A 13,055-nucleotide genomic window follows, 5' to 3' on the forward strand; every position below is an offset into this window, starting at 1 on the left:
GGGCAACTCTTAAGGTCATGCTTGCTTTAATAGGGACTCTGTATGTCAAGGTCCACACGCTGGTAGCTCCTGGTTCTCTGAAATGCCCTCTCCCAGTCACCTTAATTTGTAGTTGTATAACTCAGACCTTGGACACAGAGAGTTTGGAATAGAAAGCACAGAACAAAAATCCTTGGTGATTTTTTGGTGTCTTGTTTTGCTGGTAAACACCTCCAAGTATCTATTAATTAAGTATTCATTAATGGAGAAACAGCCACATGTGCCACCTGCCCTGACAGCCCTTCCTCTCTGCAGGAAGTCTGCACTCCTGAGCTTTAAACACAGGAAGTTTATAGGGAGGAAAGCAACAAACAAACACGAATCAAAAGAAAAAAAGTGATGCATTTCCGACTGCCCCCTTAGCAGGGACAGTGCCCAGTGCTTTCCAGCACCTGTAAAGGTGGGACACACCCTATCCTGGGAAATGGCTGTGCCATGTAACATGTGCCCTACCCTCCTGCCGGTAACTCATACCCTGCAGCAAGACAGCGCAGAGGGATGGATAGACTTGTGCTCAACCAGTCCTGCTTTCTCCTCGCCCAGCGGGTTGTTGGGCAACTTCAGGATTGCTCAACCCAGTGGAAGTTTCTCCATCGGGATGATGGGTGCTAACAGCACTTAAGTAGTTGTTAAGTGCTTTGGGATCTGTGGTAGCAAATCAAAAGATAAGGAGAGGAGGTGGGGGAAGGGATACAAGTGTCAGGAATTTAATTGGGAAATCTTTTCCATTGTATCACCTTTGTATTTATTATGATCCCACTGCTACTGTTGGCTTTCTGGAGCTGGGTCAAGACTGCGGTGAATCCGAGACCCTGAGCCTGGCTGTTGCAGCTGGGTCATGCTCGACATCTTTACTGTGCTAACAGCAGCAGCAACGCAATAAAAAATATTTGTGTCTCCTGGAACATAACCTCTTTGGGATGAGAAGAGGTCCTGGCACTGCACTCTGCCCAGATTTAGCTACAGATAATGGAGTTTTTCCTACCGACATCTTGGGACGATGGATGGTTGTACGACACGGTCCTTTCATAGCGTCCTTTCGGTGCCAGCTCTTCTCCATGGTCTTTCTTGTCCGATGGCGGGTGGTTGGCTGCCACTGTGGGGCTCAGGCTGTGCCAGCCATGTGTTGCCCAGTCAGGCAGGGCACAGCTGGTGACTTGCTCTGCGGTTGCTGCAACCTTCTCCCAGGATCTCCAGCTGAGCTCAGCTCTGCAAGTATGCACATGCAGGGGAGCATCGCGAGAGCCGGCAGTCCCTCCTCCTCCTCCCTGGTGCCGGAGCTAGCTGATGAGCCAGCTTCAAAGCAAAATTTCCCACTGGTGTCTTTTCTCAGAGGCTGCCTGTCTCCATCGCTGGCTTTCAGTGGCGTTGAAGCCTGCCTGGGAATGGGCGCCACTCCCACATAGCTCCTGGGTCGACTCTCATTAGGAAGGGCGTATTCCTTGGAGAGAGTGAGCTGTGCCTCTCGTTTTGTTTCTCCATGTAGGAGCCAGGCTGCAAAGCCAGGACGCAGAGCTGTATTTCTTCCCCAGGGCTTGTTCTCACTGGTGCTGGCTGTAGCTGGCAGCCCTATCAGTCATGGCGTGGCGATTAACTCTGGCACAGCGGCAGTGCCTGGGTAGCTGAGCCCTTCCTGTGTGTGCTGGACTGTTCTGCTGGACCCTGGGCTGGTGCCGCATTGGAGCCATGCCCTGTTTTGTGGTGGGGATCTCATCCCATGCCTGAGTTTCCCCATGGACTCTGTGATGGTGAAAGGCATCTTCAGGGAAAACGTCACAGTCCCCAGTTCTGGTGCTGCTGTTCCCCAGGGTTCATCCAGAGCTGGTGGCCCTGGTGTAGCTCAAAAACCCAAACTGAGTACTTTGCTAGTGAAAGAGGGGCAGCGATGTGTGCCAGAGACAAGGAGTGAGTTGTTGTGCCCTCTCCAAACCAAGTGAAGAGATCTGAGCTTCAGAATCTCCCCAGAGGTGGAGATTCTGTCTTGGCACTACCAAGTGTTACTGTAGTTACTGGGTAAAACATCATGATCTTCTTGTCCCCACATCTTCCCACTGACTGTGCCATCATGATTTGTATTATCACAGTGCAGCGACTGCTGCAGCTTGGGTGCTCACTGATCTTCTTGGAGGAGGAAGAGGAAGAGGAGAAAGAGAAGGAGGGGGAGGGTGGGAAGGAGCAGGTTGCCCAGAGAGGTGGTAGATATGCCATCCATGGAAATATTAAAGATCAGGTGGGACTGGGCTCTGAGCAGCCTGATGGAGTTGATGTCCCTGCTCACTTGAGGGGTTGGGAGCAGATGGTCTTTAAAGGTCTCTTGCAACCCAAATGATTTGATGAGGGCAGTCCCCAGCCTGGCTAACCCAGGATGGCAAGTCGGGTTCATGGCATCCCCCTGACCTTGTTGCAGAGCTGCAGGAGTGGAGGACAGAGACTGACCCAGCAACAAAGGCATAATTGCATGCATGGAGGGCAGATCTGAGTGCTCACATTGCTCAGCTACAAATTCCTCCCTAAATGGGTATCTCGGGACCTTTCGAAAGGCTATTGCTAATTAATACAGACCCTACCTGTGCTTGCTCTTCAACAGCAGGATATGTCAGTCTGAAAGCAGGCTGGAGAGGCAAAACAAGTTTTGGGTTTTTTAAATCTTCCCACAAGACATGCCTTTCTGAGCACTGAAGGACATATTTGCATTTTTTGGGACATAGTGTGAATACTTTTGGCAAATACTAAAATAAATACACATATCCATCCCACATGAGTATATACAAGGCAGTAGAAGATAACTGCACTTAAAGGGCTCAGCATCTCGTTACTCCTGCACAGCTTGTTGGCCAGGGAGCCCGGTGAAGTTGTCTTGTCCTCTGACACTGTTTCAGCTCATACCTGTATTGTCCCTGGTGTATACCAAGCTTCAGCTGTGGGCTTCTCTCTTCAGCACCTAGTCAGAAACAGCTTGCCTTGGGTTTGCAGTCGATGTTTCTAGCTGGTTCCTCTGGTGCTGCAGGATCGCACAGTAAGCCGGGCAGCTGAGAAATGGGATCACTTCATTAAATTCAGTCCAGTTTTTTGATAGTACACGTAAATACAGTTAGTCACCAAAAAAACTGAAAGCCCAAGGTGGCATTCGGTGGTTCATTCGTTCGGCAGCTGAGCAGTGTTACTGTAATATCTGCCTGTCCTTCTGCACTGCTACACCCAAAACCGATCTCAGGCTGCTGACAACAAAGGATGTTGCTGAACACACAGCAGGGAACCCATCCAACTGACATTTTTTCTCTCTTCTTGTGTTGTTACTCTGCAGATTCGGTTCCCCAGTTGAGTTTGCAGTCTCGCATGGCAAACTGGCATGCACTGGCATGGCTGAGAGGGAGGAACCAATGGGAACAATGTCATGGGTTGGTCCCAGTGCCAGAAAGCTCGTGGGGGAGAGTCACTGGCCTAATCACATTGAAGCCTTGGGAATTGCAGCTGAACTGGGAACCTCCTCGGGCCTTGTGCCTGCCCTACTTCCCAGAGCAGTTTGGTTGATGATGATACATGGCAAAGTCTCAGTGCCAAGTTCCCTGCACACACAGGTTGTTCCTTTGTGCTCTTGCTTTTAAAGTTATCAGCACAAAATGGTAGAGGCTGGGAGGGTGTTTGATAAATATTTTCACATTCTCATCTTTTTCTACATTTGCTTCCCTTCCTGATGCTCTCTATTAGCATCGGTTCAGAGCAAGGCCACCCCTGGTAGATGTAAGCTTGGGAGGAGCTGGGCTGAGTGCCAGGCTTGGGGCTGGATGCCACATGTATGTTTTTTTCCTCCTTCTTGCCCCAGATAAGCCAAGATCCCCCTCCCAGGAGCCATGTTTCTGTTTGGCTTGTGGGGAGCTGGGTTCTGAACCTTCTGCTGACTGATCTCAGCAGTGTGTTGCTTACCAGCATCCTTGCTGCAGTGTGAGGATGGGACAATTGATGTCCATGCTCATTGCAGGGCCCTTGGACTATGTGACTTCTAAAGGTCCCTTTCAACCCAAACCATTCTGTGATTCTATGATCCCCAGTTCTGTGGTCCAGCAGGTGAATATTTCTAACAGGCCTGAGGGAACCCCTTTTGGAGAAGGGGAGAACAGGCACATCCTTCCTCTCTGCAGCCTTCTTCCAGTGTGTAGTACTCCTGAGATGTGCTATTTCCCTGACTCAGTGTGCAGTAACACCAAGCCCTCTCTTTCCTTTGATCCAGGGCTTCTAAAAGAGCAGCATGATGCTCCTGTGCTAGCCAAACAGCTTTGATTCTGCCATGCAATGTGTTGTGCATGTGTCCAGGTTGATAGGGGTTGTAAACACCCATTTCCTTGCAGAAATTGAGAGTAAATGAAACCAAAGCTCACAACTGCAGCTTGGTTTATTTATTTATTTATTTATTTATTTATTTATTTTTCCTAATGGTCCATGTGTTCTTAGCACTTATTACTGGATGCAGGGGGATGCTGCATCAGTGTGTACCTGCAGTGTGTCCCTTGTTAAGCTCACAGCTCTCATCTCATGTGCAAGAGAGGGGGCTAACAATAGCTGGGTCCCTAAAAGATGTTTTCCTGCAAATCCTGGAGACAAATCACACTAATGGGAGGTGACTGGCTGCAAACTTGTGGCCAGAGGAAGATGGATGGTTTTGAGCAGGGGTGTTGTGACCTGAAACTTAAGCCTGTAGTTGGGTCACTGCCCTTCTTTCAAGTTGTTTTCACTGGGCTGGAAGCTTTCTTGTTATGCATGGAGTTGCATCCAGGGAGGATCTGAAAGGTCGCTTAACCCTTTGCCTCACAGTGAAATCAGAAAGAAATGATAATACAATAAATCCAAGGCAATCCAACCATCCTCAAAAAAAAAAAAAAAGGAGCCTGAAAGCTGAAAAAGCCGGCAAAGGAGGATGCTGGCTTTATATTGCTTGTTCAGCAAACAGCCTGCATCTGGGTTGAGGTTGCAGTGAAGGTTTATACAGAAATTCAATGCCATTTGGGATGTAACACAGGTAATAGCATTTTCCCCCCTCTTCTCTCTCCTCCTTCATCTTTGCACTAATGCATTTGACTGAATTACAGTGCAAATCCATGGTTGTATAAATACCAAGTGGGGGAGAAAAAAATGCAGCAGAAACCACAGGCATTGTTTAGGTGGTTCTTTGATGTATTTCACCCATGAATATAAACTGTTAGCCTTATGGGATGGTTTCAGGCTAAAAGGGGCTTGAGACTGGTTTGTTGGGTGCCTTATAAAAACACTTCACAGACATTTCACTTCCCATCCTTTCTCTCTTGATGTGTGTGCCTTGCAAAAATGTATTTGTACTCTCAGCTCCCAAGATTAAACCCCTTTTACTGCACAAATATTGTTTGGGATCCACAATTTGTTCATATGTTGAGTGCCTTGAAGGATATAAGTCCAAGTTCTGGCACTGCCAGATCCATGTTCTACATGAGCACCTTGGCTTTAACCAGGCTTGTTGGGAAACACGTTCCTCAGGGCAGATCCTACAGCTTAGGCTGGTGTCAGGAGTGGGACCATGCTGGCAGTGGTGGGTCTACAGTGATGGAGGAAAGGACAGGGGGATTTGGCAGCTGGGCTTGTTTGTTTGTTTGGGAGTGCAGGGGGAGGACTAGTCCGTGATGCTTGGCAATAAATTTGGCCTGATACTTAAGTACCAGTTCCCAGGAAATTGCCATCAGAGTAATTAGCATGTGCTGACTTATTTGTACAGTGATAACAGCAGGAAAGTATTGAAGCAGGAAAAACAAACACATTATTCATTTGAACCTTCAATCCACAGCCTTTACCTGACAGTTCACTCTTTGCAATACACAGGTCTATTTTTAGGCTTCCAAGTCAGGCAGGCTTTTTTTTTTCATTTTTGCTTTGCATTTTGGTCTTTATTTTGCTGACATAAATTGGAAATTAATCTGTGCTTAGAGATGAACAAACCCAATTTTAAAATAAACCTTTTGAATACCAAAGACTGGAAGTGCTGAAGCTTCAGTACAAGGCTCTTGAAACCTGTGCCCATGCAAATGGGATGAGCTGCAGGTGGCAGCTAGGGTAGGCAAGAGGAGCTCTGTGCAGATGCAGCTCTGGGTAGTGGAATGTGATCCCTGCTTCCATCGGATGTATTTGCTGTGAGCATCTTCTTTAGCCCAGGTTTCCCTGCTTGGTGGTGAGTGCTGCTTAGCCAGCCAGGTTAGAATTGTCCTTTGAGAGGTGAGCACTGAGGAGCAGGTTTAGTAACTTGGGTGATAATTATTGTTAACGAGACTGTGGGAGAGTGGCACAGGGTCACAGGAGTTTGTGGTTGTGAGGCATCTGAGGAGGGTATTTGGGGAAGGGCAGCCTTATATGTGTGAGTAAATGGAAAAGCTGGTGAGAGAGCAGGAGGTGTTTGGAGGTGGGGGAAATGGGTGTGGAGAAATGTGTGGATTCACCTTGGAATGGAAACAATGGGGATAAAAGTGTTTGCTCTGCCTTTCCTTTCCTCCCCTCTTCTGCTTACCAGCCACCCGCAGAAGCAATTCCCTGCCAGGCACTTGTGCTAAATTCTTTGAAAGCTCCTCTTCTCCTTTGGCTAATATAAATTCAGAAAAAAGGGTGGAGGCAGAAGACAGGCTGTCTGCAGGGGAAGAGAGCAGAGAGGCCCCAGGGTTTCTCCTGGAGATGGATTTGTGAACGGCTGAGAAATCAGGCAAAGCATCTCCCTCAGCCAGCAGCTATATCACAGGCACCCCTGGCCACAAATGCAATGCAGATAAATCAGAGTTAAAGTGCCCTTTTTAAATACCAAAGGCTTTTAAGTATTTGAGCCAGCCATCAAAAAGGTGACTTACCATCTCCATATCTTGAGCTCTTTGCATGGAGCCTGCATGCCTCCCTGGAAGGTGGGGCTTAGGCAAACACTAGCAGTGCTGCTCAAATCAAAGGTAGGAATGAAACTTGTGACCTCCCTTATGCAAGATTCAGACCGGGTGACCCAATGCTCCTAAAGTCTTTGGGAGTGATTGCTGTGCTTTGCAGCCCCCAAAGTTCATCCCCATCCCTGGTTCCCCCTGTATTTTCCAGCTACCAAGTGCAGGTTTAGGATTGGTGGAGGCTGGATTCTGACTGCAGCCTCCAGGTTTCCTAGGGAGCAGTAGTAGCTCCTTGATTTTTATGCCACAAGTTAGTTACCCTTTTAATCCTATGGCTGTCACTGTGAGCCCCCCACATTTTAGGCCCTAAAGGAAGAAGGGGCAGGAGTGAGGGAAGGTATTGCAAATGCACAACCATGAACCAGTACCATGATGATGAAAACTTTAAACAAACCAGGCAGGAGCTGAAATTTGCTTTCTGCTTGCAGGGAGGGCTTTCCAGCTCTTTGAGAGAGTTCCTGAATGCACTCTATGTCCTGGGATATGCCTCTGGGGCTTAGAGGAACCCAGCAGATGTGAAGATCGTGGAATCAAGAAGCACAAAGGGAACCTGCAAGCATAATTATGATAAACATCAATGGGTGGTTTCAGAGTGTCAGAACTGGGAGCTTCATTCCTTTGGCTCAAGTGCTTGTAGTCAGGAAAGTTTTGTGTGCCTTTCGTAGAGCCACAGACCAGCCCAGACTGGAAGGGATTGTCTGGTTCAGTCTTTTGTGGGAAAGGGAGCCAAGGTGATTGCAGCAACCTTGTCCAGTTGTATCTTGAAGACCTCCAGTGATGGAAATTCCACTACCTCCCTGGGGAGGTTATTCCAATGAGTGGTTGTTCTCACTGTAAAATGCTTATTTCTTACATTATGCTTTGTTTTTGGCCAGTGAGTGTATTTTTTGAAAATTTTATCTGGATATGATTTTTTCTGGTTTTTTTTTTAACTGGGAGAAAAACATCAGAGTGAGTTTCTTGGTTTAACAACATTTTATTTTGCTGCTTTTGGTATGACTCTGGCTCTTTTGCTGCTCTTCAGAATCCCCATCCTGGTAGTCATGGGATGCAGAGGACCTTTGGATGGGGCAGGGACTGTACAAGTCCGACCACTGATAATGAGGCATCTTGTTCTTCATACCACCAGAAGCTGAACCTCTTGTTATTAGTACCTCATGGATTTCTAGGCTTTAGGACATGGTGCTTGTTTAGTCTGACCTGCTGTATAGCAGAGAGTCCTTGAATTAATTTCCACTCTGCAGTCAGCAGTTGTGAATGCAACCAAGGACACATTTTTGGGGGAGCAAGAGAAGCAAGGTGGAAGCATCCCATCTTATTTTGAAAATTGCCAGTGCTGGATCCCTGTCCATGCCAACTGGAGGACTTTTCTCTCTGTTAATTACCTGAAGTGTTGAAAAATGGTGTAGTTGTTTCTGGTTTGTTTTCTGTTGAGCTTCAACTTTCAACCTTTGGTCTTGTTATGCCTTTGTCTGGCAGGCTGAGAGCACTCTTCTGACAGGTACCTACAGGCTGCGAGGTGCCTTTTAACTTTCTCTTTGATTGACTTCCTTGAGCTCCTTGCTACAAGCCCAGGTTTGTTCTTGTGGTTGTCCTCTGAACTCTCTCCAGTTTTTCCAGCAGTATTCTTGAAGTGTGGGTACAGGTATGAAACCTCACACTCCCATCAGCTGTGCCAGCCCAGGGCCCGAAGATAACAGGGCCTCTGCTGGTACGTGACATCCCCTGTCTGTGGAGCCAGGCACCATGGACCTGCCTTGCGAGCTCACGTTGGGCTAATTATGCCTCTTAGCCAGTCCTGTAGGTCTTGTATGCTTAAAAAGTTTCCACGCACCCATTCCTTTAATATGCCAAGTGTCTCTTTAATCTTTTTGATGTTTTTTTTTTCTTGGTTGTATTCTGAAAGAAATTTTAGTCCAGCCTTTCTCTCTCTACCAGCCAGACGTCAAAAATCTTTACAAATCTGGGAGCTGCTAGGAATGTGTTTTACATAGCTGGGGGAGGGAAAGTAGTTCACAAGAGGGAAATAACACTGAGATCTCCATGGGATGATGGGACAGGACAGGTGCATACCACTGGCTCCAAAGTCCTGCAGGCTTTTTTGACCTCTTCAAATCTTCATGAATTTTAAATCATGAAGATTAACCGTGGAGATGGTTAACCTGCAAGCACTGTGCCAGTCAAACCTGTCATTGCTGGCTATGGAGTGTAGCACCAAGCTTCTTGCCTGGGAGTCATTGACTGGCTGCTCCCACTGGGAGTTTGGGTCAGTGCTGGTGAATTTCTAGATACTAGACACAGAGAGTTAACTGTATTTTGAAATGAGATGTTTTTATTATTGGTTCTATGTTGTTTCTTATGTGTAATGATTCAGAGGAAACAGAGGTGTTGATCTGATGGGGAACCTAGAAAGCTTTTTGGTAATATCATCCAGATGTTTCCTTAGCACATCTGCTTAAGCCACTGCTGAAGTCAATGCCTTCAGCGGTGCTGCTGGTGTGTTTTACTGCCTGCTGCTGTGTGTGATGTTAATTTATGAGTAATGCAGAAATGGAGGAGGGGGAAGTTTAGCAGCAGAAGCAAGGACAACCAGCTGCCGAGGAAGCGTGGGAAAGGAAGGCAATTCAGACTGTAACCCAAATTATTCTTGCTTTTACCATTCATGTAGGGTGTTTGGAAGTAATCTTGCATGTAATTTTAAGTACTGTGCCCCAGGTTTGCCTGGTTACAGGTCACTGTGTACCTGTGCTGTTGCAACTCAGCCATGTGGGCAAGACATTTGTCTGTCTGAACACTGACTTCAGCTGAGAGCAGGGCAAGCTCTCCTTGTGTGAGAAGATACGCCTGCCTGTCCCCTTATTAGTGGGAAGCTGTTTCTCTCCCTGGTTGTATCTTAGCACTTCAACACTGCCTTGCTAATCCCTGCAACAGGATTGTCAGCATACGGTGTTCCTCCGGGGAGGGTCAGCTTTGGGACAGCTCAGCTGCCTCATGCCAGGGCTTTGGGCAGCCAGGGTACTACTGGGAGCTGTGCTTTTAATGTCACAGTGTCAGCACTGTGCCCTGCCCAAGGGAATATTGCCAGCAGCCTGAGGATAACATTCCATAATTCCCAGAGCCCTGAGCTGTGCAGTGTCTTTCTAGGCTGCCCACTCCACACCCTGGGTCACAGCCCTTCCGATACGGCCTCAGATCTGATGAGCACTGCAGCTCCTCACACCACACTGCTCATTTTCTGTGTCATAGAGAGCATGTCTTCAGAGCAGACCAGTTTGTGGTGCTCACTGCAAACTACTGACGTGGATGCCTGGTCTTGAAAGGTGATGGCAGCCACAAGGTCTTTGAAAAAGAGAAGCATCTCATCTCCCCATATGAAGGCTAGTGTGTCAGCTCCCTCCAGGGATGGCGGGGTGATGTTGGAGGTTATGCAGGTTAAAATGGGGGAAGAAGGTGGAAACGTGTGGTTGGGGTGTGGCAAAGCCCTTCTGTGAGGAGGAGGTGTTGGTGTGTTAGGTGCCTGTGAGATGGATGGCCCAAAGGCAGAGATCTCATCCTATTTCTGCCTCTTTCTCTCTAATGAGTGACACAGCACAGTGAGCTGGCCAAGGATGGGCCATCAAGTGCTCTTGGTTATGTGTCAGAGAGCGGCCCAGCTGGTGATTCATGGATGGAGGTGGACATTGTACAGCCCCAGAGGACCTGCAGCACCTTGGTTTGTGCGTGTGGTCCTTCAGAGAGTAAAGATGCTGAAACAGCACTGCAGGTTTTGAAGCAGGAACGACAGCGTGGCTTGTTAATGTTTGTCATGTGAACACAGAAAGCAGCAAGAGATGGTCAGAGAGACATGTTTGTGGAGCTGTGGGTGGCATCACCACCCTCATGGCTTGGGGCCCATCTTGTTTCCAGTTGCCATCTTGTTAGCTGTACCCCCCACGCTCCCAGGCAGTGCCAGAGCCATTTGCTTTCACCACAGCAGCTATGAACCACGCTGCTTGACTTCCCTAACAAAAGTGTGTTTGAGGCTCAGTGGCTTTGTACCTCCTATGCCACATCCTGTGAACCCAAGGAAGAGGTTTCTTCTGCAGCATTGACCAGATTTCCTGCTTCTCATATAAAGATATCATAGAAAGCCCCGGGCTGGAAGAGTCTGTAGAGATTGTCTATTCCAACCCCTCTGCCTTGGGCAGGGCCCTCACTTCACCGTTGGTCTCTGTAACTAGGAACATTAAATCTGGGTAGGACCAAGCTTCCATTGATATGAGAGCTCTTCTTTTATGAGGCTAAATTACAACTTATTCCCAACTGCCTCATAAATCTGAGTTTCTGTGTCACCCTGGTAATCCTTCTCTCCTTGCTGAGTTGGAGTTAATTTGCAGGGATAGGGCTGCTGGCCTCTTCTTCTGCAGCTCTTCCCACCCAAAGAAACCTTGTAGACATCTTCATTCTGTTTATTTTCCATCTCTTTCAAATATCCCCTGGACAAAGATGAAGGCTGCTTTCTTTCTCTCTCAGGTCCATTATGTTGGGTTGTTTGTGTCTGGTCAGTGTCCAGTGGAGGAGCTCCTGGACATCATGAAAGTCTTTAGTTTAGATAAATGCTTAAATGCTGCACACAAAGAAATGGCTATTTTTGCTAAAACTTAGAATTTAATCTAGATTTGATTTCTGGAGTTGTTCCTGCCTCCTCAGTGGAGCGGTGTGTTATACCCACAGAGCAATGTCTGCATTAGTATTAATCAACACACAGTGTAGTCATTTTGCTAGTTTGTGACAGTCTGCAGTTGAACACTTACATTGTCCTAGGGTAGAATTTACATGTAAAGCTAACTATATGCTGCATTGTATATTAAAATCCACTTAATTTGATTAAAGCAGCTGTGTTTCCTTTGTTGGCATTTGAGAGCTGACTGTTACTTTGTCACTAATCTGGTGTATTAAAATCCACTTAATTTGATTAAAGTAGCTCAGTGTTTCCTTTGTTGGCATTTGAGAGCTGACTGTTGCTTTGTCACTAATCTGGTGCCGTGTTGCAGTTGAACGCACCCTCAGGAGACAGCTTCTGTAAATCCCCCTTTTTGGGAAAAGTGTAGTAAAAATTTGGAGAGGGTTGGCTGCTGACAGTACATCTAAACTTTCTGACTCCATCTGCATTATGGTTTATATTTGAAAGGAGTCTTTGTTTCTAATGGGAGTTATAATACAAAATGTAAAAGTTTGTGACTCCAAAGGGAAATTTTCCAACTGTTGAAACAAAGTGCTTCAAGTCAAAATGAGTTTCAATTCAGCAACTTTCAAAATTTAAAGTTTTTTATATTTCTTTCCACTTATTCAGAATGATAGGAAAAAAAAATCAAGATCTTTAAATCCCACAAGGATGATAGAACTGGATTTTTCTTTCGTATCTCTTATTCATCTCTGTTAGAGTAGTATCTTCCATTGGCAGAATCCTGAGGCAACAAGATGTTCTTTTATCAGTACTGCAAGGTCAGGGTGTCCTTTGATGGGTGAACCAGACATCACTCTCTTGATACTAATAGAAATCATGTATAAAGCCTGAAGGTTTTCAATCTGTCCTGATCCAGATATTAAAACTGTGTTTTCTTTATAGGTGTATCCACTGTTTGGATGATGAAACTTGATGAGCTGCAATTTGGCTTGGATTACAGTACTTCAGAAGACTTTCTGAACTTGCCACGCAACCCTCCCCCTAGACTTTGGGGACAGAGGAGCTTAAATTTATATTTCCAGCATCACACAAGGAGATAGAATGGAGTTGGCTGCTTTACACAAGTAATGAAAATCAATGCTGTGTTGCTCTTGGAAGAAGTGCTCAAAAGGACAAAAGCCTGGCATATACATCTTGGTTTAGAGACAGATTTTACCTGGGAAGAGTGTGCCCAGGAGAAGATACCAGAAGGAGAAGAGGTGATGCTACAAGCCAGCTTCCTGACCTCCAGAGTGGGACTGAAGCTTTGTAACAAGGTAAGAAAAAAATGAGCGCGAAATATTATCTTTCCTTTATGCCTCACTGAAATATGCATCAGACAAGAAGTGAGATGAGTAATGAGTCCATGCATTGAG

General features: G+C 46.6%; 1 long non-coding RNA gene across 2 annotated transcripts in view; it reads left to right on the top strand.

Moving 5' to 3' along the window:
• LOC120505186 overlaps positions 1-13,055 on the top strand; it is an 88,481-nt gene that overhangs the window by 42,637 nt on the left and 32,789 nt on the right. For both annotated transcript variants that reach the window (XR_005628180.1, XR_005628179.1), the window contains exon 4: positions 12,583-12,956. This is a non-coding gene — a long non-coding RNA (uncharacterized LOC120505186). The remainder of the gene's footprint in view (positions 1-12,582; positions 12,957-13,055) is intronic.

This window comes from Passer montanus, unplaced genomic scaffold (genome assembly GCF_014805655.1).
Source record: "Passer montanus isolate IOZ18808 unplaced genomic scaffold, ASM1480565v1 scaffold33, whole genome shotgun sequence".
NCBI lineage: Eukaryota > Metazoa > Chordata > Aves > Passeriformes > Passeridae > Passer > Passer montanus.